Source organism: Crinia signifera, chromosome 5, assembly GCF_055691185.1.
Source record: "Crinia signifera chromosome 5, ASM5569118v1, whole genome shotgun sequence".
Lineage (NCBI taxonomy): Eukaryota > Metazoa > Chordata > Amphibia > Anura > Myobatrachidae > Crinia > Crinia signifera.
In genome coordinates, this window is record NC_139221.1 from 169,318,966 (window position 1) to 169,340,495 (window position 21,530).

At 41.6% G+C, this 21,530-nt stretch overlaps 1 protein-coding gene across 8 annotated transcripts in view; it reads right to left on the reverse strand.

Annotated features, from left to right (window-relative positions):
• Positions 1-21,530, reverse strand: part of LOC146080714 (poly(rC)-binding protein 3-like) — a 517,154-nt gene that overhangs the window by 218,625 nt on the left and 276,999 nt on the right. For 6 of the 8 annotated variants that reach the window (XM_083188286.1, XM_083188279.1, XM_083188281.1 and 3 more), the window contains one exon: positions 12,560-12,687. The exons of the other annotated variants lie outside the window; for them this stretch is intronic. The gene's annotated coding sequence lies outside the window, so the exon portion shown is untranslated. The remainder of the gene's footprint in view (positions 1-12,559; positions 12,688-21,530) is intronic. 8 annotated transcript variants of the gene reach the window in all.

Consider the following 21,530-nt stretch of genomic DNA (forward strand, 5'->3'; position numbering starts at 1 on the left):
AAAGGGAAATAAAAATTACATAAGTATGTAACGATTAATTAAATGTAATTTATTTGTGTACTATACTTGATTAAAGTTATGGTCATTAGCATCCTGACAGAATCACTATAAACAAGGGTTAATTTACAAAGTTATTAAATTTTTATACAAAGGAATCACTTCATAGTTAGATACAGAGTCCTGTTTGCTATTTACATAAGAAAATAACAAGAAAACAAGGAAGCTTTGTAGTATGTGCGGATTGCACATAAATGCTGTTCTGTTCTCAGACATAGCATGACTTGTCAGCACTGGGAAGATGCATTGACCTTTCATGCATATTAGCACTTAATAAAACTTTGCTCTTTTATTTTAGAAATGGACATGAAAAATCAACCAGCGCTATCTCATTTGTTCACAAGTCTTCAGAGCACAAAACCTCAATTAATATCAACAATAAATGTACCTGATTGCTAAGAAATATAGCAATAATTTGGTTTATCATTTTAAAATACTATTATAATACTGAAAAACCAGTCCATAGTCCATAGTTTTAATACACATTATAAATAGCTACAATGAAATCTACTTTAAATTTAAAGTAGCAATTACTAAATTAGAGCTTAATACCATATATCAACAAGGAGACAACTAAGGACACTTTGGAGCGCTGGTAGTTCTAAACTGTATCTGATTTAAAAAGCCCTCTAATGAAAAAATGTCAGTGGCGCACGCAAGGGGGTCTAAGGAGTCTAAGTGGCCTAAGCTGAAAGCTGAGGGTCCCCACTTTCCATGGGTACAAGAATTTTAAAAATCGGCCCTTGGGAACCTGAGATATCTGACTTCAAAACAATGGTCCCCATCCAAGCCTGTTAATTGCTCAGTCAGATATTTCAGGTTCTGTCTGACACAGAGTTTCTCTGAGAAGCTTGTCTCTACTGTTCCCAGAACCAGAGATATCCAGGGCCGGTGCAAGGTTTCTTGGCACCCTAGGCAAAACTTTTGCCAAACACCCCCCCCCCCCCCCCCCCCCGCCCTCGCAATTTCCCACTTAGTCAGGAGAAAGTGCATAGGTTGTGGGATTTGTCCTATGTGCTATATATAATGTGCAAAAAGCAATCCCAACTTTCAAGGCTGGCAGGTACCTTGACAAAGGGGCAAGAAGATGCAGAAAGGTAGGGAGGGAATAGAGAGATGCAGTTTGGTAGGGAAAGGATAGAGAGATGCAGTGCAGTAGTGAGGGGATAGAGAGGAGCAGGACAATAGTTTGGGGATAGAGAGGAGCAAGGCAGTAGTGAGGGGATAGAGAGGAGCAAGGCGGTAGTGAGGGGGTAGTGAGGAGCAAAGCGGTAGTGAGGGGATAGAGAGGAGCAAGGCGGTAGTGAGGGGATAGAGAGGAGCTACTGTCTAAACAGCAATTGGCAACAATGACATCCAGGAACTTTTAAATAACCCTCCAATAAGATGTCCGCTGACAGGCAGGTACAGCAGCTCCAGTGTAATGTCCAGCCCCTGCAGGTGGCTGTGCCTGGACACCACAGGCATACTCACCTGCTGGTTACACTCCAAATACAGTACATAAATAAATCCATCCATTCATCCACACTCTGCCTCCCTCATACATAGTACACTGCCTCCATACAGTACATACATAGCCTCCCTCGTAAGTACACTGCCTCATTCATACATACAGTACATAAATACATCCATCCACATTCATACATACACACATATTTACAGTATATACATCAATACATACACTGACCACATACTTTCAATGTCTCTCTCATACTGTATGAGTGTATGTATTAGTCATACATGCATACATACACACACTGCATCAAACCATTTATACATATATCCCCCACCCCCACCCCCACACAGCAAGGGCGCATCTTGATACCTGTAACTTAGGTAGCCTACCGCTGGCATAACATTCGAGGGAAGGGGGGGTAACTGCTCCCCCGCTGCTGACACCTCCCGATGCCATCAGCCAGGTTGCCCGCTTCTTCTGTTGGTGGAGAAGCGCTGCTGCCGGCAACTCCATAGCGCTGTCAGCGCTACGCTGGTGAGGGCTGGGCGGCTGCTGCTGGACTGGTGGGGTGCTTCTTGATTCTGCTAGCAGGGAAGCGCTGCTGCGGCTCCATAGCGCTGTCAGGGGAAGCGCTGCTGCCGGCAACTCCATAGCGCTGTCAGCGCTACGCTGGTGAGGGCTGGGCGGCTGCTGCTGGACTGGTGGGGCGCTTCCTGATTCTGCTAGCAGGGAAGCGCTGCTGCTGCTGCCGCCAGCGGCTCCATAGCGCTGTCAGCGCTACCGCTGGTGAGGTTTGACTTGCTGCTGGGGTGCTTGTCCCCAATCCCCCACCCCTAGAAACTACAGTTTTTTTAAACAATTCTAGAGGAAAGCGGCGGTGGCTCAAGGGACCTGGTGCAAGTAAATCTAATACATTTAAATGTTGGGCTGAAAAAGGGCGCCCTCCAGCGGCCAGCGCCCTAGGCAGCTGCCTAATGCTGCCTAGTGATAGCGCCGGCCCTGGAGATATCAGCTCCACACACCTGGTATGTAGTTTTATTTACTCGTTGGCAGATTGCTCAGCCTCCTGAACTCTGATCCCCTAGTCCCTAATACCATTTGGTAGGTGGGATTCTCTAGCTTTTAATTCCATTAAAATCTAATAAATCTATTTGCGGGAACTGGACATATCTGCAGTCAAGTAAGCTGTCCTCCCACCAGAAAATTATGAATAAGCCCACTCCACTATAAACCCCTCCTCTGCATATTAAACATCCTCTACCACCCTGGAAGTTATGTATCAGGGCCCCTTCATTCAGCCCAATGCCCCCTTCTCCCATCCCATCTCCCATCTGTGCAGTAAAGGGGTAATTAGTGGAAATTACCAGGCCAGGCCCTACATGCTGAGTGGTTGATATAATACCCCCTACCACCCGCGGGACATAAAAGCTTCCCCCACCCTTACTGCTGGAGGATCGGTAGGGGCCCCAATACATTGCTATGCCCAGGGGTCTACACTGCTGTTGACGCCCCTGTGTGTATGTATATATATATATATATATATATATATATATATTGTATATGTGTATATATATATATATATATATATATATATTTTAATTAATTATTATTATTATTTATATACATTTGGTCTATCTATAATACTTTAACTGACCCGGCATATACTGGGTCACCTAAGTGTCCATCTCCATGCTTTGCTCCGCCCCTCTGGAAACCCCCTTCTGAAAATCCTGCGTTTGCCCCTGAATGTTATTACCCACAAGCAAAACTGCAGCCGCTTAAAAGGTTGTGTGCCTTTAAAAATGGGAATAGGTGTGTAAATGACTAGACAGAGGTCTATGTCACTTAAAGAGGCGCTGTAATGCTTGGGCCAATAAACACTCACTTGGATAACTAGATAGACATTTAGTCAAAACATATTTATTAATATGTACAATCAAGAAGGTCACTTCATATAAAACATCACAATTGAAATACCGATAAAAAATGTATAGCTAAAAATAAAAAATAATAAAAAAACACGAGGGGGATAAACAAGACTCACAACATACAACAAAGATAACTGGCAATTAATATTGAGGCTTAATAGTGGTTCTATTTACTTGAGGCTTTACTGGGCTGTATATAAAAGTTCCCGTATTGTGATAAATGTGGGTTTATCCAATATTTTTACCAGTCCTGCAACCATGTCAATCTTCTCCAGTGTTGTACAATTAGTACCAGAAGGTATCCATAGCAAAGTTTCTCTGAGGAAGCTGCTGAGTTAATACAGAGGCGGAGAAATGCGTTTTTTGAGCTATTTGGACAGGTCCATGCTGGTGGTATTCAGTGCCATATTCTCCCACAGTGTGACAGCGATCTCTTCAAAAATCTGTCCGGAGTGCAGTCCCAGTAATATAGAGAGAAACTTTGCTATGGATACCTTCTAGTACTAATTGTATGTATATATATATATATATATATATATATATAAATATATATATATATAGGTCTCAGCTCAGTAACAATCAGCGGCACTCCAACGGACTTCAAAACAGCAAACTTTTAATGCACAATAGTGACCAACTTTTCGGGGACAACGCTTCCCGTTTTCAAGGTGTGCAAGACTCGTAGGAAGGAACAGACAGCGGCACTCCAAGGGTTTTCAACAGCGTGTATTAAAGCAAACCAACGTTTCGGGGTATCATTCACCCCTTTGTCAAGGTTTAAGTGCAATAACTTATTGCACTTAAACCTTGACAAAGGGGTGAATGATACCCCGAAACGTTGGTTTGCTTTAATACACGCTGTTGAAAACCCTTGGAGTGCTGCTGTCTGTTCCTTCCTACGAGACTTCCTGTTTGTTCCAGAAGGCACCCAGGTACTGAATCCCAGCTGAGGGAGTGCCAGGCCGTCTACCTCTCTCTCTCTCTCTCTCTCTCTCTCTCTCTCTCTCTCTCTCTATATATATATATATATAGTGATGAATCCCACATTAAAAACAAAACAATGTATTTTTGCGGAAATTACTCATTTTGCGGACATTTACTCATTTTATACCGTATAAAATGTACCACCTATAATTTTCTTCTGCATAACCTTCTTTCCTGCAAAAGCTGATTAATAATAATGTGACAAGAAGGGGTACATGAATGCTTTTTCTCAGTGATATATTTTGCTTCGCATATTACATTAATAATCTGTTCAATTACATAATTAGAGCCTGTCCTTTACATGCCCTGCAAAACGTATTTAATTTAAGTGATTAAGATTCACAAAGAAGCTGAATAAGTCCTTACATTTGCTGCTGCTCACCTCTTCATTTACTATGACTTTAGTGGAAGGCTGGGGTATTGTATGGTTCTTTGTACAAAGTGATTGCAGAGCAGTTCCATTCAGCACTGGCACTAGGATGTTTAACTAGGAATTAAGAGATGTATCAATGTCATTACGCTATTGTTGTTCGCTCAAGGACTCATGAAGAAACCACACTGTTTCTTTTAACAGCCTGTTTAAATACAAGCTACACCACAGAACCTATTTCACAAGGAAAAAGATCCCGCAAAATGTGACTTTCATAGTTATGACATAATCAGAGCTTTAAAAAATTTCAATACAGAATGCATTGTGTGCGAATTATGTAACTGCTGTGGGCAAGTAACACTGGCTTCAATATAACTTTGCTAACTGTCTCATCTAATCATATGTCTAACTCTTCTGTCATGGATACCCTGTTTATATTTAGGAGTAAATTATAAATTAATTATACCCTTTTCGGACAGAAATGGCCCTAAATTCAGACTTCTGCCAAGCATTGTTTTGCAGGTCCCAGCCTGACGCCACTTCACACAGAAAAGCAAATTGCTGTGTTAAATATTTCTACCCGGTAATATGCTGATTTGCATGGATATTTCTTTTGTGTGAAAGGGTCAGCCCGGGTCAAAATTCCTGGGTCTCCAATCCTGCTTTTGGACCTGGAATTGCGACCCGGGTTGACCCTGTCACAGAAGAAAAGAGCCCGTGTGTAAATTACGGGGTAGAAATAGTATTTAACCAGGTAATTTGCTTTTCTGTGTGAAAGGGGTATTATTGTCTTAATAAATTTTGTATAGAGATGATATACAACAATTTCTGAATAGAAGTCTTACCACGCCCTAGGGATGCTGCTTAGGTAGTTATCCTGGTTTTACCACACAACCAACACTATTAAGATATAAGAAATGGATAACCTCTTTTAGCGCTTCCCCAACTACTAAACTACACAACCGACAACCCTGTCGTTGGCTACAGAAAATGATTGGAGATGAGGTAAGTCCAATATATTTCCCCCCGACGACACTGTCTCTGTTGGACATTAGACTGACCTTTTACAAGAGACCCTATATTCACATAGGGGGTATATTTAGCAGGTAAGTCATTATTCTAGCAATAACAACCAGGTCCCTCTTCAAGTTAGATACTGACCTCTGCTCTGAGCCCTATGTATACGTATGGATTTCTTTATCTTCTGGATAAAAAATTCTCTCTAACACAAGCAACAATCACCCCTCATATGGATTAACACTCACCTCCTGAAGAGGCCATATGTGCCTCAAAAGGTTTCTTTATATGGATGTCCCCATTCAGAATCATCAATTCATTAGGAAACCGCAGTCCATAAGAGTATGCTTTTATCCAAAAAGTGGTGATATGTTTTTATGTACTTTTACTTGATGTATCACCACTTTTTGGATTAAAGAATATATTAAAGAATTATAGAGATGTTTCAGAACTTCACATAGATAAATGTTTGCTGTGTTTATTGAAGGTAACATTATGATTCTGTGATGTTCAAGAGATGACTAAGGAGGGTTTTTATTTATTGCTAGTTTTTTTGCCATATTAAATCACTGGGTAATCTTTCCCATATTTAAATACAATTTCCCATACCTTTTTACTATTTTGGGGGGCAAATGGGCATGGGCAAAAACAGACTCCAAAATCGGGCTAATATGCCTGCAAATTCAATAAAACACGTGGATCAGCAGGAAATTCACTGATACATGTGGTTTTCGTTTGTACCACATTTTTCACCCAGGCGAAATATCCGCATGGAGATTGAACAGGCGAAAATTAAAATTATTTTGCCTGGCAAAAGATCCGAAGGTTAAATACCCCTTAAGCTGAGTACTGAAATTTATTTATTTATTTATTTATTAACAGTTTCTTATATAGAGCACACATATTCCGCAGTCCCTGCCCCAGTGGAGCTTACAATCTATATTCCTACCACATGTACACAAACTCACAGACATTCTAGGGTTAATTTGTTGGGAGCCAATTAACCTACCAGTATATTTTTGGATTGTGGGAGGAAACCGGAGTACCCGGAGGAAACCCACGCAAGTATGTGCAGAACATACAAACTCTGCACAGTTAGAGTCATGGTGGGAATCGAACCCATGACCTCAGTGCTGTGAGGCAGTAATGCTAACCATTACACCATCCGTACTGCCTTGGAAATGGACAGGATGGGGGGATGTGATTAATGAAATACTGTGTGCTGGGTAGGTGATGCCTTGATAGCTGCAGTCGGGGTGGGGGGAGCAACATCTATGATTACATGTGAGGGTTAATTTAATAATAATGCAAGTATGCAGTTTGTATGTGTACTATGTACTCTATGTGTGTGTGTACTGTAAGTATACTATGTGTATGTATGCGTGTGTGTATGTATGCAATATTGATGTATGTATGCATCAATGTATGTACATATCATATGTATACCATATGTATGTATGATATGTATGTGTATGCCCTGTGAATACATGTTTGATACGTTACGTGTGTACATACTGTAGAATACATATGGATGACCAACGATCAGAATGCGGATGGTCAATATACTGCTGCTGGTATGCCAAAGGAGGGAATCCCAACAGGGATCAGTTAAGTATGCTAACTCTCTCTTCTAGCAACCTACCCCCCCCCCTCCACAATAGCCTGACCCTATCCCACAATGCTAGTTCCTAAACCTAAAGCCCCCCACCATCCTGCAGCCTAATCCTAAATCCCCCCCACTAAGACCCCTCCATCCCTGGCCAAGTGTATCAGGACTGATTAAAAAAAAAACAACACACACATATATACCTATCAGAAGAATACCGTTTATGCCGTAAAAATGGCGGTGCGTTCCACTGGTCCGCAGTTGGAACGCAAACTAGCCTATTAAGGCTTAATTTTGGGAATTTGTATGCATTATTGATTTTATATCCACATATGCTTTTTAGTAGATTAGTATTGGCCCCACCGAAATAGAAGGATTAAATATAAATTAAATATAAGTCTAATTAGGGACACCTATACACAGCTAATAATGCACGTTTACCAAAACTATTCTAAACAGTTTATAAGCACTAGAATACATGGCACCATAAGTGTGTACATATGGACAAATAAATATCACTAATAATAGAATTTTATCCATAAAAACACTATTTATAAGTTAATTCATATATTTTTTGAAACCACAGGAAGTGATGTCATAGATCACTCCCTATAAATAGAGACACCAGAGCACATACTAATCACTTGCACTTTGGACACAGAGGAGTTCACTACTGCTGGTTGAGCCAGGTAAAATAGGTTATATTGGCCTTATATGGGACTGTTCATAGGGAATGTTGCTTGCTATTATTTACTATGATTGTAATACTTTGTATATTACCCATTAGGGAATATTGGCCTCTGTTGGATTCCAGAAAGTATTCCTAATTATTTTTTCACACTTATTTGAGGTATGTAAAAAAATTTAAAAAAACTTTTAAAAATTTTTAAAAAAAAAAAATTCTAGAATCTAAAAAATAAAATATATAAAGAAATAAAAATAATAAATAAGCAGAAAGAATATTTAAATGCTTTTAAAAATTATTAGCAGGATCAAAATATTATTGTCCTTGTTTCTATATATAGAGTAAAAATTGAAGCATTATTCTGTATCAAAGCTTGGATCATGGCACTTGGGGGAATTTGTGACTAATACCCATTTGAAAAGCCCTAATTGGATTGGTATGTATATGAAATTAAAATCTGATAATCGTTGTGAAAAATAAGTTACTCACCTTTATATATGAATAATTATAAAAACTATGTTATCAGATACCTACCCTGTAAGAGGGGAGAAGTATCCATCTATAAGAGGACCTAGAATCACTGATATAAAAAGTGAAAGTCGAAGCAGATATATGGCATTTCCATTTAATAAGAGCACCATATTTTAAAGGTAATATAAATTGAAATTACTTATATGTGTATGTAAACATACAAGACCACAATACCATGAGTCTCATACATGTTCATTTATTAATAGTGGAAGTATACCTGGTGAAGAAATTACTCTACATTAAAAATTGAAAGTAAACCAATCAGGAAATAGTTTAAATCCTATAAGAACCTAAGAAGGTATGTTTCATTGATTAGATATACAATTGTAATAAATCCAACTCTCTTGGTGGGGGTTCCTTCTCTCCTCCCCCCCCCCCTCCTCCGTTCACTCCCAATTTGGTAATAAAGACTAATCTGCTAACATAAGCTATGGAATCTTAGTTAAAAACAGGGTGCATGAGAGAATGTGACCACAATAAGACTAATTAAACAAATTAATCTAATAAACTTATGTTAGCCATTTCCCTAGATGATTAGTGACAGGTGTGTTGGTAGCTGCTCACCTATAAAAGCAAAGTCTGCTGTGAGCTTCAGACCTGATAGCATGCCTGGTATCAAACATTGATGTGATAGCTATGTGTATTGCAGCCATTTTCAGCGATAGTGGTAGGACCTGCAGAACAGTGGGGTCCCTTGACGGGGGCTGCAGGCTTAAATGCATTGATCAATTCATGAACCAAATCTCCACTATTTATTATCAGTTAATTTAGTGTGTGCAGAGCCCATCCAATGTCTGTTTAAACAATGTGGTCACAAGCCATAGGGCACCCCAAAACTAGGAAAGGTGAGTGCCGATGTTAAGTGTATATATTGTTTATTAGATTAATTTGTTTAATTAGTCTTATTGTGGTCACATTCTCTCATGCACCCTGTTTTTAACTAAGATTCCATAGCTTATGTTAGCCATTTCCCTAGATGATTAGTGACAGGTGTGTTGGTAGCTGCTCACCTATAAAAGCAAAGTCTGCTGTGAGCTTCAGACCTGATAGCATGCCTGGTATCAAACATTGATGTGATAGCTATGTGTATTGCAGCCATTTTCAGCGATAGTGGTAGGACCTGCAGAACAGTGGGGTCCCTTGACGGGGGCTGCAGGCTTAAATGCATTGATCAATTCATGAACCAAATCTCCACTATTTATTATCAGTTAATTTAGTGTGTGCAGAGCCCATCCAATGTCTGTTTAAACAATGTGGTCACAAGCCATAGGGCACCCCAAAACTAGGAAAGGTGAGTGCCGATGTTAAGTGTATATATTGTTTATTAGATTAATTTGTTTAATTAGTCTTATTGTGGTCACATTCTCTCATGCACCCTGTTTTTAACTAAGATTCCATAGCTTATGTTAGCCATTTCCCTAGATGATTAGTGACAGGTGTGTTGGTAGCTGCTCACCTATAAAAGCAAAGTCTGCTGTGAGCTTCAGACCTGATAGCATGCCTGGTATCAAACATTGATGTGATAGCTATGTGTATTGCAGCCATTTTCAGCGATAGTGGTAGGACCTGCAGAACAGTGGGGTCCCTTGACGGGGGCTGCAGGCTTAAATGCATTGATCAATTCATGAACCAAATCTCCACTATTTATTATCAGTTAATTTAGTGTGTGCAGAGCCCATCCAATGTCTGTTTAAACAATGTGGTCACAAGCCATAGGGCACCCCAAAACTAGGAAAGGTGAGTGCCGATGTTAAGTGTATATATTATATATATATATATATATATATATATATATATATATATATACATACATATATACACTGGAGCGGAGTGAAAAAAATTGAAATTGAGATACTCAAAATCGGCTAGTGTGGAAAAGTTGTGACTTGACCTGAATAAGAAGTGTGCAAAAGCGTTTTGATCTGAGTCAACATCTTCTGTTCTGGCAAGAGATCTAAAGTTTCGCTTTTTAGGTGAAAATAATGAAACCTATGAAGAAGCTCCGATCTAGTAAAAATTATGTCAGGACTAAAGGTGCCCACAAAAAGATTTCAGGCAAGCACACATCTTTACCAAAGATTTTTCTTAAGATCCCATGTGCGTTCCTATGGATCTTTTGTTAAATCTTCTGATCTTTCGTGCAGCATGTAAGATCAGAAGATTCAGCTAAAGATCCACGGGAGTGCGCATCGTACCGATATCGGACGATTATCGGTAAACATCGGACAATATATCGTACGATTTATCGGAAATCGGCCAATCGGCCCAAAAATCGTTCTAGTGTGTGGGCACCTTTAGAGTGGTTCATTAATATACTTTAGCGTAGTAAAAGACAGTACGAGCTTGTCCTATTGCAAAGTGACTGACTTTAGTGGGAGAAAAAATCCCTTATATTTGACCCATTTTCATGGTCACAATTGTGAATATTGTGTGTTTTCTCCTGAATGTGTTTTTTTTTTGGGGGGGGGGGAGAGGATGCTCTGTAATTAAAGTCCAACAAACTCTTTACTGAATGCTACAGTAAGTTCAGTAAACAATGCATTACGCTCTGTTATTTAGGTGCAGTATTTTAAACACTTCTCTTTATTGTCTTTACTTGTGGCAGTTTATTTTAAACATGAATTGGTCTGAAAAACAGTTTTGCATCCCCTATGCTGGGAACATGATCAGGCTGCATTACAGCATATAAATAGACAATAAACAGAAGTGTTTAAAATACTGCACCTAAATAACAGAGCGTAATGCATTGTTTACTGAACTTACTGTAGCCTTCAGTAAAGAGTTTGTTGGACATTAGAAGACACAGGTGTGCATTATTCTATTAAGGGCAAACAAAATGGGATTTCTGTCAATAAACAGAAGTGATATGTAAAATGGTACATTAGACAGTTTACACTGTTACTTGTAATACTTTTTCTGACAGTTACTGTTTTTCCATAACAGACTGCAACAGTTATTTCTTATTTATGTACACAGGATTGTCTATCTTTGTATATGCACTGCAAAGAGAGCAGCATAAATCCAATTACCTCCTCACTGGGATGGAAGTAGCAAGATCTGACAACCGGATTGTTCTCAAAATGGGCAAAACCATGCTGCACTGCAGGTGGGACAGATGTAACAGTGTAACAATGTGCAGAGAGAGTTAAATTTGGGTGGGGTGTGTTGAAACTGAAATCAAAATTGCAGTGTAAAAATAATGCAGCCAGTATTTACCCTGCACAGAAACAAAATAACTCACCCAAATCTAACTCTCTCTGCACATGTTACATCTGCCCCACCTGCAGTGCAGCATGGTTTTGTCTATTTTGATAACAAATTTGGACTGCGATCAGGTCTGAATAAGGGCCAAAAGGCAGTGTTATATACCACACAGTGTCACTGAAATTCCATTTAGGGTATTTGTGCTTATTCTATTATAAACACATTCAGGAGAAAACACACAATATTCACAATTGAAAATGGGTCAAATATCAGGGATTTTTTCTCCCACCAAAGTCAGTCACTTTGCACTAGGACAAGCTCGTACTCTCTTTTACTATGCTAAAGTATATTAATGAACCACTCTAAGATGTCTTGACATAATTTTGACTAGATCGGAGCTTCTTCATAGGTTTCATTATTTTCATGTAAAAAGCGAAACTTTAGGTCTCTTGCCAGAACAGAAGATGTGGACTCAGATCAAAATGCTTTTGCACATTTCTTATTCAGGTCAAGTCACAACTTTTCCACACTAGCTGATTTTGAATATCTCAATTTCAATTTTTTCACTCCGCCCTAATTTACACATATATCAAGGTGATAGTGGCAGCACTCAAAGGACTTTGTTACCATGAAAGCAGGGAGGGTTAGCTATAAAGCAATAACATTTAAGTCTTTAATGACCTTCGTCAGATTGAACAAAGAACATACTGTACAAACTTACCTAATTAACACCCGCCACCACCGTGATTCTGTGCCCGACACGTGCCGTCCGTTTTGTCCTGTGACGTCACTCCTCAGCGATGCACAAAATCCGCCACACTCAAATGTCTGACACGTTGCCAAGGCAACCTTCAACAAAAAGTAGTGAAAATCCATGTAATATCTGACATTTAACAAGAAACAGTAAACAAGCACCTTTTCAATTATGACATTGATTGTTAATCTAAAGCTGTTATAACAGAAAAGCATTCAATTGAGAAAAAAGCATCATAAGAAACAATATAGACTATAATTTTCGTTAAGCCCATATGGAGACACTGTGTTGAGTCGGTGTATCCATGAGGTCTTGCATTGCAGTAGTAGTTTAGCACGGTCACCTCCCCTAGGGTTAAGTGGAATCTGTTCTACAGTATGATCTTAAATTTCATTGTAGATACTGCATGTCTAAGCTCGCGAAAATGTCTCGGCAATGGTTTTTCTGGAGTACCTGGCTTGCCTTCCAGGGACCTATGGACTGCTGCTTTTTCTTTAAAGGGTTGGGTAGTCTTCCCCACGTACAAAAGTCCACAGGGACATCAAATTATGTAAACCACATAGGGACTGCTACATGACAATATATGCTTTACAGGAATGCGGGCTCCAGTGTGTGGGTGCGCGAACGTGCTGCCTGTTACCAGAAAGCTGCACATCGCACAACCCAAACACCTGCAGTACACAAGTTGTACTGCTTGATGGTGCAAGGAAATATAGTTTTTAACAAGCCAGACTTTTAAGCTATGTTCACGTTTACGGCTGGGTGATAGAGTTACATTATTAAACATTGTTTAAATTAAAGGTGCATACACACTGTAAACATTTTTTTACATATTTTTTTTTGACCAATTTCATTCATTTCGGCCATTCTGAATGAAATTGGTCAAAATATCTTTCAGTGTGACTGCAACGAACGTCGAATGATGATGCGCATAACCGTCAGTTGTTCATCAAGATTGTTCGTCAACTGTGCATGCAGCTCAATTTGAATATTTTTTTTTTTTTTAAAACCTATAAACTGTAGCTAGATCTTTCATAAACATCTTTCGTCCAGGACACTGGGTTCAAGAGAAATTGGTCATCGATGTCTTTCAACGAAATTGGTCAACAAAAATTGTACAGTGTGTATGCACCTTAAGATGTGCATCTACACAAAAATAAGTGAGTTTTCGGTTTCTGTTTAAATTCCTTATTTAGGAAATGTCTGAATTTTAATACTATAGGTATTTCACTTCTCTGTCTTATTATTACCTATCAGGCTTTCTGATTCCCTTACCTCCTTCAAGCGCTCCCTCAAAACCCAAAAACCCGACTAGCCTATCCCTCCTCCTCCTAACCTCTTTCGCTCCTCCGATCCTGCCTACCCTCAGCGGTGTAGCTAGGTTCTATGGTGCCCGGAGCAAGGGCAAATTTCGCGCCCCCCCCCCCCCTTAATGAATTGGGGGCGTGGCTAAAACTTAAAAAATAAGACACTATATAAGACACTGTAACGGAATCTGCTGCGCTATATAAGACGCTGTAACGGAATCTGCTGCTATATAAGACACTAACGGAATCTGCTGCGCTATATAAGACACTGTAACGGAATCTGCTGCGCTATATAAGACGCTGTAACGGAATCTGCTGCGCTATATAAGACGCTGTAACGGAATCTGCTGCGCTATATAAAATGCTGTAACGTAATCTGCTGCGCTATATAAGACACTGTAACGGAATCTGCTGCGCTATATAAGACACTGTAACGGAACCTGCTGCGCTATATAAGACGCTGTAACGGAATCTGCTGCGCTATATAAGACACTGTAACGGAATCTGCTGCGCTATATAAGACACTGTAACGGAATCTGCTGCTCTATATAAGACACTGTAACGGAATCTGCTGCGCTATATAAGACGCTATAACGGAATCTGCTGCGCTATATAAGAACCTGTAACGAAATCTGCTGCGCTATAAAGGACGCTGTAATGGAATCTGCTGCGCTATATAAGACATTAACAGAATCTGCTGCGCAGTGGCGTAACTATAAATCTAGCCGCCCCCCCCCAGCCCGCAATAGGGAACTTTTATATGTACATATATATATATGCAGCAAGACTGCCACTAACCATGCTTTTGAGGGATGGAGAATCTCCTTAATAATTCTTCAGGGCCAGCCTGTATGCACACCAGACACAGGGGGGAAGTTTGGACAGCCCGGCAGGTCAGCTTGGGTCAATACAGCCGCTACTAGCCGCTTAATCGCGGCGTTTCCCGGCCAGGAGGATCACCTCTGTTTAACACAGCTAGTGGCTGACAGCGGCGGAGTGCGGGCGGCAAGAAGTCATCGGCGGGCGGCAAGTGAGCTGGCGGCTCAACATCAACAGCAGTGAGCGTACTAGCTGTGCTGCAGCGCCGGTGCCTGTAGAACCTGCCCTGGGGAAGCAGTACACTACACGGGCAGGTAAAGGAGCCAATAGGCTCTGTGTGTATACGCTCACTAATGGGAGCGCAACCGCCGTCCTGGGAAACTTTGCTGGTTTTCAGTTAGTGGTGGTGGGACACTCACTACTCCTGCGCTTCTACACAGTAAGCAGCGCGCTAAGTGGATGATAAGGTCGCGCTGCGCTGCGCTGTGCTGCTATTGGCTAGGCTCTGTGTACAGGGATCATTTGCGGTGGGCGGTGGGGGGGGGCGGGCCGGCGGCGCCATTCCACCAATCGGCGCCTGGAGCATGAGCTCCGGTGGCTCCGCCCTCCCTACGCCTCTGCCTACCCTACCCCTCCATCTGTTCCCATCCGTTCCTACTTATCCTATTGTTTTTCATTCGTCCACCCACCTCCTTTTAGTCTGTTAACTCTTATGAGTATGGCGCTCCTTCCTCACGTACTCACCCTACCTCTTTACCTCACCAGTGCTCCAGCCCTGTTCTTTCCTTCCTCTACTTCATCTTCAGTCTCCTCGACAATTTCGACACCTACTTCAGAACTGATGCTGATTTTAGTTCTACCAGCTATACCTCTATTTATGCTGCATTTTATCAACACATCCTGTACGTTAACTTGTAATTAATTTTTTGTTTGCTATGTACGGCGCTGCGGACACTTTTTGGCACCTTATAAATAAACAAACTACTACTATTATTAACATTGTTGCCTTACTATGTTTGTTACAAAGTCATGTGCTTATTATTTATTACTTGTTACTTAAGTGTTTAAAAGAGTCCAATACTGTGCACTATATTTACCAATTACATATTTCTTATGCTTGACAAAAATTAGACCTGATTAGCCAGTACAGTATATGTACAAATACACATAGGAAAATTAAATAAGATGAATAGGTACAAATGCACTTATTGGTACCCAATTGATCTTATTTGATTTATTTATTTATTTACAGTTTCTTATATAGTGCAGCAGATTCCGTTGCGCTTTACAATTGTAGACAGGGATCAAACAAACTGGGTAACTACAGACAGACTTGGAGGTAGGAGGGCCCTGCTGCAAGCTTACAATCTATAGGGACAATCTTGATAAAATCCTTTTATTACAAACAACTGAATTCATCCGAGCTGTCGTTTTTATGAATGCAAGCTCAGCCAAATTAGGCTGTATGAAAGAGTAAACCATTCATAGAACTCAAGTACAGGAAGGATGATAACTGCGCTGGATTTAAGACAACAAGTATATTCTTAAATTGACTAATTTAATAAGACATATATTATGACATTTAGACAAAAACAATAAACATAAAAATATTAATGGTTATAGAGGATAGTTATAAAGTCAATAGTAAAATATATTCGGTGCAGTGACCCGAATACGTGGATAGTCACCCTTTTTGTCCACCAGTACTGGGGAAGTCCATCCAAGTTGGTGTGGATGTGTATGTACAGTTTCCAGTAATTTGCGGAAGGTGCCTCTATTGCAGTGGTATGGTGAGGGTAATCTCTGCTGGATTTGAATAGGTGGCAAATACTTCAGTGTGGTGGGTGCCTTATCCAAGCAAAGTTTTTGGTTGGGGTGCAAGATCCTACGCGTTTCATTGCTAAATGCGGCTTTTTCAAGGTCCATATTCACATTAGAATATGGGCAGAAATGTTCTCTCCATACTCCCTATTCTGGAGAGACCCTGAACATAGATCATGTCTAGCAAGCCTCCCACCTTTTCTTAAATTTAAACTTTCCATTTTGAACTATTGTATTTGCACTCATTTGCTAGTAAGCAATGCATATAGGATGAATTCACTACGGTATATTCCTTTACCCATAGATCCTTCACTAGCTTGATGTACACTACAGCATTCTAAAATCAAATAATTTTTGAAACCGTACTCCACCTGCTGGAATTAGCCTTTGCAGGTCAACATCAAATGGTCATGCAATCCATACTCCTTACAATTTGACAATCTTTAAAGCCTTTCATGATATTTGCTAGGATGAAGGCATGTGGGAAACATTAGATATTAGTCAGTGGGCTCATATGATGGAGGTGTTTTTACTTTTACTAAGGAATACTAATATAAATGCATATATCACTGGTGCATGGTAACAACAAGACCATAATATGCTATGGAAGCCACCCACCCACACACATAAAATCTTTGTTGGATGAAATATTTTAGCTCCTACAATTGGTGGTCCTGCCCCAAGTTATCCAAAGAAGCTTTGTTGAGAGCAATGGACACTTTTTCCAAATAAATCTAAGGTGGGAGACAGTGTTCATAGTTGTAGGTACTGTACAAGTATCAAAGAGGAAAATGGTTTGACATATACAAACAAAAGGAGACACCTGTGGATGATGAATGGCAGGCATTTTTATAGACAAATTTCGCTACTGACAAGTATTCTGCCCGTGTTGTAAAAGTTAGATATATAACAGCGGCAATATTGGTCAAGTGATTGATTGACATGCTACTTCTCATCATTTGACTGTGGAGGATTTCCAGATGATAGACTGGAGTAAATAACCAAGTAACCAAATAACAGAAATAGGGGTGTGCAGCAGGCATTTTTCTTGCTTTGTGTTTTGGGATCTGTATCTCTGGACGTGTTTTGGTTCTGGATCTGTTCCAAAACACCACCATTTTAATTTTTCTTCTACGCTATTATTAACCTCAATAACATTATTTTACACTCATTTCCAGTCTATCCTGAATGCCTCACAATGTTTATTTTAGGCCAAAAGGTTGCACCGAGGTTGATGGATGACTATGCTAAGCAACACAAGTGGGTGGCACAAACAAGTGACCCATCTAGGCGTGGCACTGCAGTGGCAGACAGGATGGCAGTTTGAAAAATTAGGCCCCAGAGAGCACATAATGCCCAAAACAAGAGGTGCGAGATGGAATTGTGCTTATGCCCTCCCACCCACCCATGCACACTGACTGTGGCTGAAATTATTGCTTTGTTTGGGCCCCCACAAAAAAAAGCAATTCATATCTCTTCCTGTACAAACCGGCTCTACATAGGCAAGATGTTGTCCTCCTCTTCATCCTCCCATTCCTCAACCCATTCAGTGTGTGCATCCTCATTCTCACAGATTATCAATTCCTGCCACTGCACTCCGAAATCACAGGTCCCTCCGTAGTCTCTGGAGGTTGGTCTTCGTAGTAGAATTAATAATTTATTTTGATGAATATCATCTTCTTCACATTTTGTGGAAGCAACCTCCTACGCCGCTCGCTGACCAGGTTCCTGGCTGCACTAAAAACTCTTCCAGAGTACACACTGAAGGGGGGACAACTCAGGTAAACTAGAGCCAGTTTGTACAGGGGATTCAAAATTGTTGGCAGGTCCTTCAGTCCAGACCAGATGTCCAAACTCATTCCTGCCTGCCCTGCATCACCACCAGTGGGTTGAGTAGGAAATCTTAGTTGTTTCCTCGCAGCCACAGGAGTGGGAAAAAAATGAAGGAGGCGCTGTTGCCATGTCACAGTCAGCTTTAGTTGACCAGCAGGTCTTTGCACCGCGGTGGACTTGTATCCATCCGAAACAGAGACACAACATTCGCTTTAAACCGAGGATTGAGCACAGTGGGCAAAATGTATTCCTCTGACTTTAACAGACTTACCACCCTTGAATCTTGGCAAAGTGTATGAAGGGCTTCATCCACAAGACCTACATGCTTTGCAGAATCACAACACTTTAACTCTTCCTTCAGGGGAATGGCCTGACTCAAGCTGGTAGTTGGAACTGACTTTGCGTGTGGCAAGTTCTAATGGCTAGAGAACCTTGCACAACACGGAAATCAGTCTCCACTGTGCTTGGGTCAGGTGTATCCCTCCTCCTTTGCCTATGTCATAGGTGGCTGTGTACACTTGGATAGCCTTTTGCTGCTCCTCCATCCTCTGCAGCATATTGAGAGTGGAGATCCAGGGCATCACAACCTCTTGTTTGAGGTCAGAATAGCAAAAGTGTCCTGCAATTTTGCGGGACACCGTAAGCATCCACTACACGGCCCTGTCACTTTTAGGAAATGCTGCACAACCAAATTTATCGTGTTGGCAAAGCATGGCACATATTGGAATTTGCCCATATGTAATGCCAGCACAGCTGGCATTTCGGAGATGCTGCTGCAGTTGCTGCAGAAGGTAAAGCATCTACCCAGTGGGCTGTCACAGTCATATAGCCCTCAGTTTGCCCTGTACCACTTGTCCACATGTCCGTGGTTAAGAGGACAGTGGGTACAACTGCATTTTTCAGGACACTGAGGACACTTTTTTGGACGTCTCTGCTCATCCTGGGTATCTCCTGCCTAGTGAAGTGGAATCTTGATGGTATGGTGCCGGGGACAGAATGCCTCAATCAATCGTCTAAATCCAACTCCACCAATGGCGGACACCCAGGGCCGGCACCATCACTAGGCATCTTTAGGCATTTGCCACTGGACGGCGGTACTGAGCTGCAGCAAGCAGCCATCCGTCACAGGAGGAAGCAGGAAGAAGGCATTACCCATCCCAGCACGGCAGGGAGCAGGTGAGCCATGGTCCCCACTGGAGCTTGACAGCGCACCCCCTGCCCCCCTGGTGCTATCGGCGGGTGGTGCCCCCTGCCCCCCTCCCCCAGACTTTAACTGTTAGCCACAAATGACAGAAGACTCCCGCACCCCCCCCCCTGGAGCCTGCCGATTGCCGCACTCCCCCTCGCGCAATGGGCGATGATTTTATCAGTGGGTGCTGCCCGCACCCTCCTCCCGGACGGTAATCCACGGGTGGCACCCCATACCCCACAGTGGAATGAGCCACTTCTTCCCATAAAGTGATGGGAAGGTCAGGCATCACAACCAACAACACGCTTGGACTCTCCTTGGGGATTTGTGATACCATGTTTTAGAAGGCACTGTTGTTTGCTGTGCTATTGATGACAGGTTAACTCTCTTACATTTTCTAGTGGGGGGGATGAGGAGGGCTTAGATCGTGTGAAGCCGATATGATGATCTCCATAATCTTTAAAGGCAGAATATCTGTACTGGACTTCTGCAGCACTATCTCTGGGCTAGAACTGCAGCACTATCACTGGACTGGCCTATACAGCACTATCACTGGACTGGCCTATACAGCACTATCACTGGACTTTAACGTCAGTATTACTGGACTTGAACTGTAGCAGTACCAATGGACTTTAACGTCAGTGCCACTGGACTGGATTTATGTAGCAGTATCACTGGACTTATACAGCAGTATCACTGGACTTATACAGCAGTATCACTGGACTTTAATGGCAGTATTACTGGACTTATGCAGCAATATCAATCTACTTTAATGCCAGTGCCACTGGACTGGACTTATGCAGCAGTATCACTGGGCTGGACTTATGCAGCAGTATAACTAGACTGGACTTATGCAGCAGTATAACTAGACTGGACTTATGCAGCAGTACCAATGAACTTTAACATCAGTGCCACTGGACTGGACTTATGTAGCAGTATCACTGGACTTTAACGGCAGTATAACGACGTATGCAGCAGTACCAATGGACTTTACATACAGTGCCACTGGACTGGACTTATGCAGCAGTATCACTGGACTGGACTTATGCAAAGTATCACTGGACTGGACTTATACAGCACTATCACTGGACTGGAACTGCAGCAGTATCACTGGACTGGACTATACAGCACTATCAAGGGACTGGAACTGCAACAGTATCACTGGACTTTAATGGCAGTACCACTGGACTGGACTTATGCAGCAGTATTACTGGACTGGAAATATTCAGCAGTACCAATGGACTTTAACGGCAGTACAATTGGACTGGACTTATGCAGCAGTATCCCTGGACTGGACATAGGCAGCAGTATTACTGGACTGGATTTATGCAGCAGTACAAATAGACTTTAACAGCAGTACCACTGGACTGGACTTATGCAGCAGTATAAATGGACTGGAAATATGCAGCAGTATCACTGGACTGGATTTATGCAGCAGTACCAATAGACATTAACGGCAGTACCACTGGACTTTGATGGCTATATCACTGGACTGGACTATACAGCACTATCACTGGACTGGACTATACAGTCCTATCAGAGGATTGGACTATACAGAAGTATCACTGGACAGGACTATATACAGCACTATAACTGAACTGGACAGCACTATGACTGGACTGGACGGCAGGAAGGTGGGTGAGCAGGCAGGCAGGTGGACATGTGGTTCTGTGTCTTCACTCTCCATGTCTGGAGTAAAGATGGCGTCAGGCAGCCTGCCCCTTTAAAGTGTCCGGATCTCACAAGACCGCCTGCTGAGCTCAGATAGCGGGTGGCATTGCGGGTGTCTGGGACTTAATTCAGGCCTCATCTTTTAGTGACTTTAGGGGGCAGGTAATGACAAAGTTGCCTTTTCCACCAAAAGAAAGACACAAGTCATGAGTCATTCTCTTGGTTTTCTTCTCAGGGTGGAGTGAGAATGCCCCTATCTGTAATTGTTGGGCAGGATGTTCCTGGACATTAGAAGCTG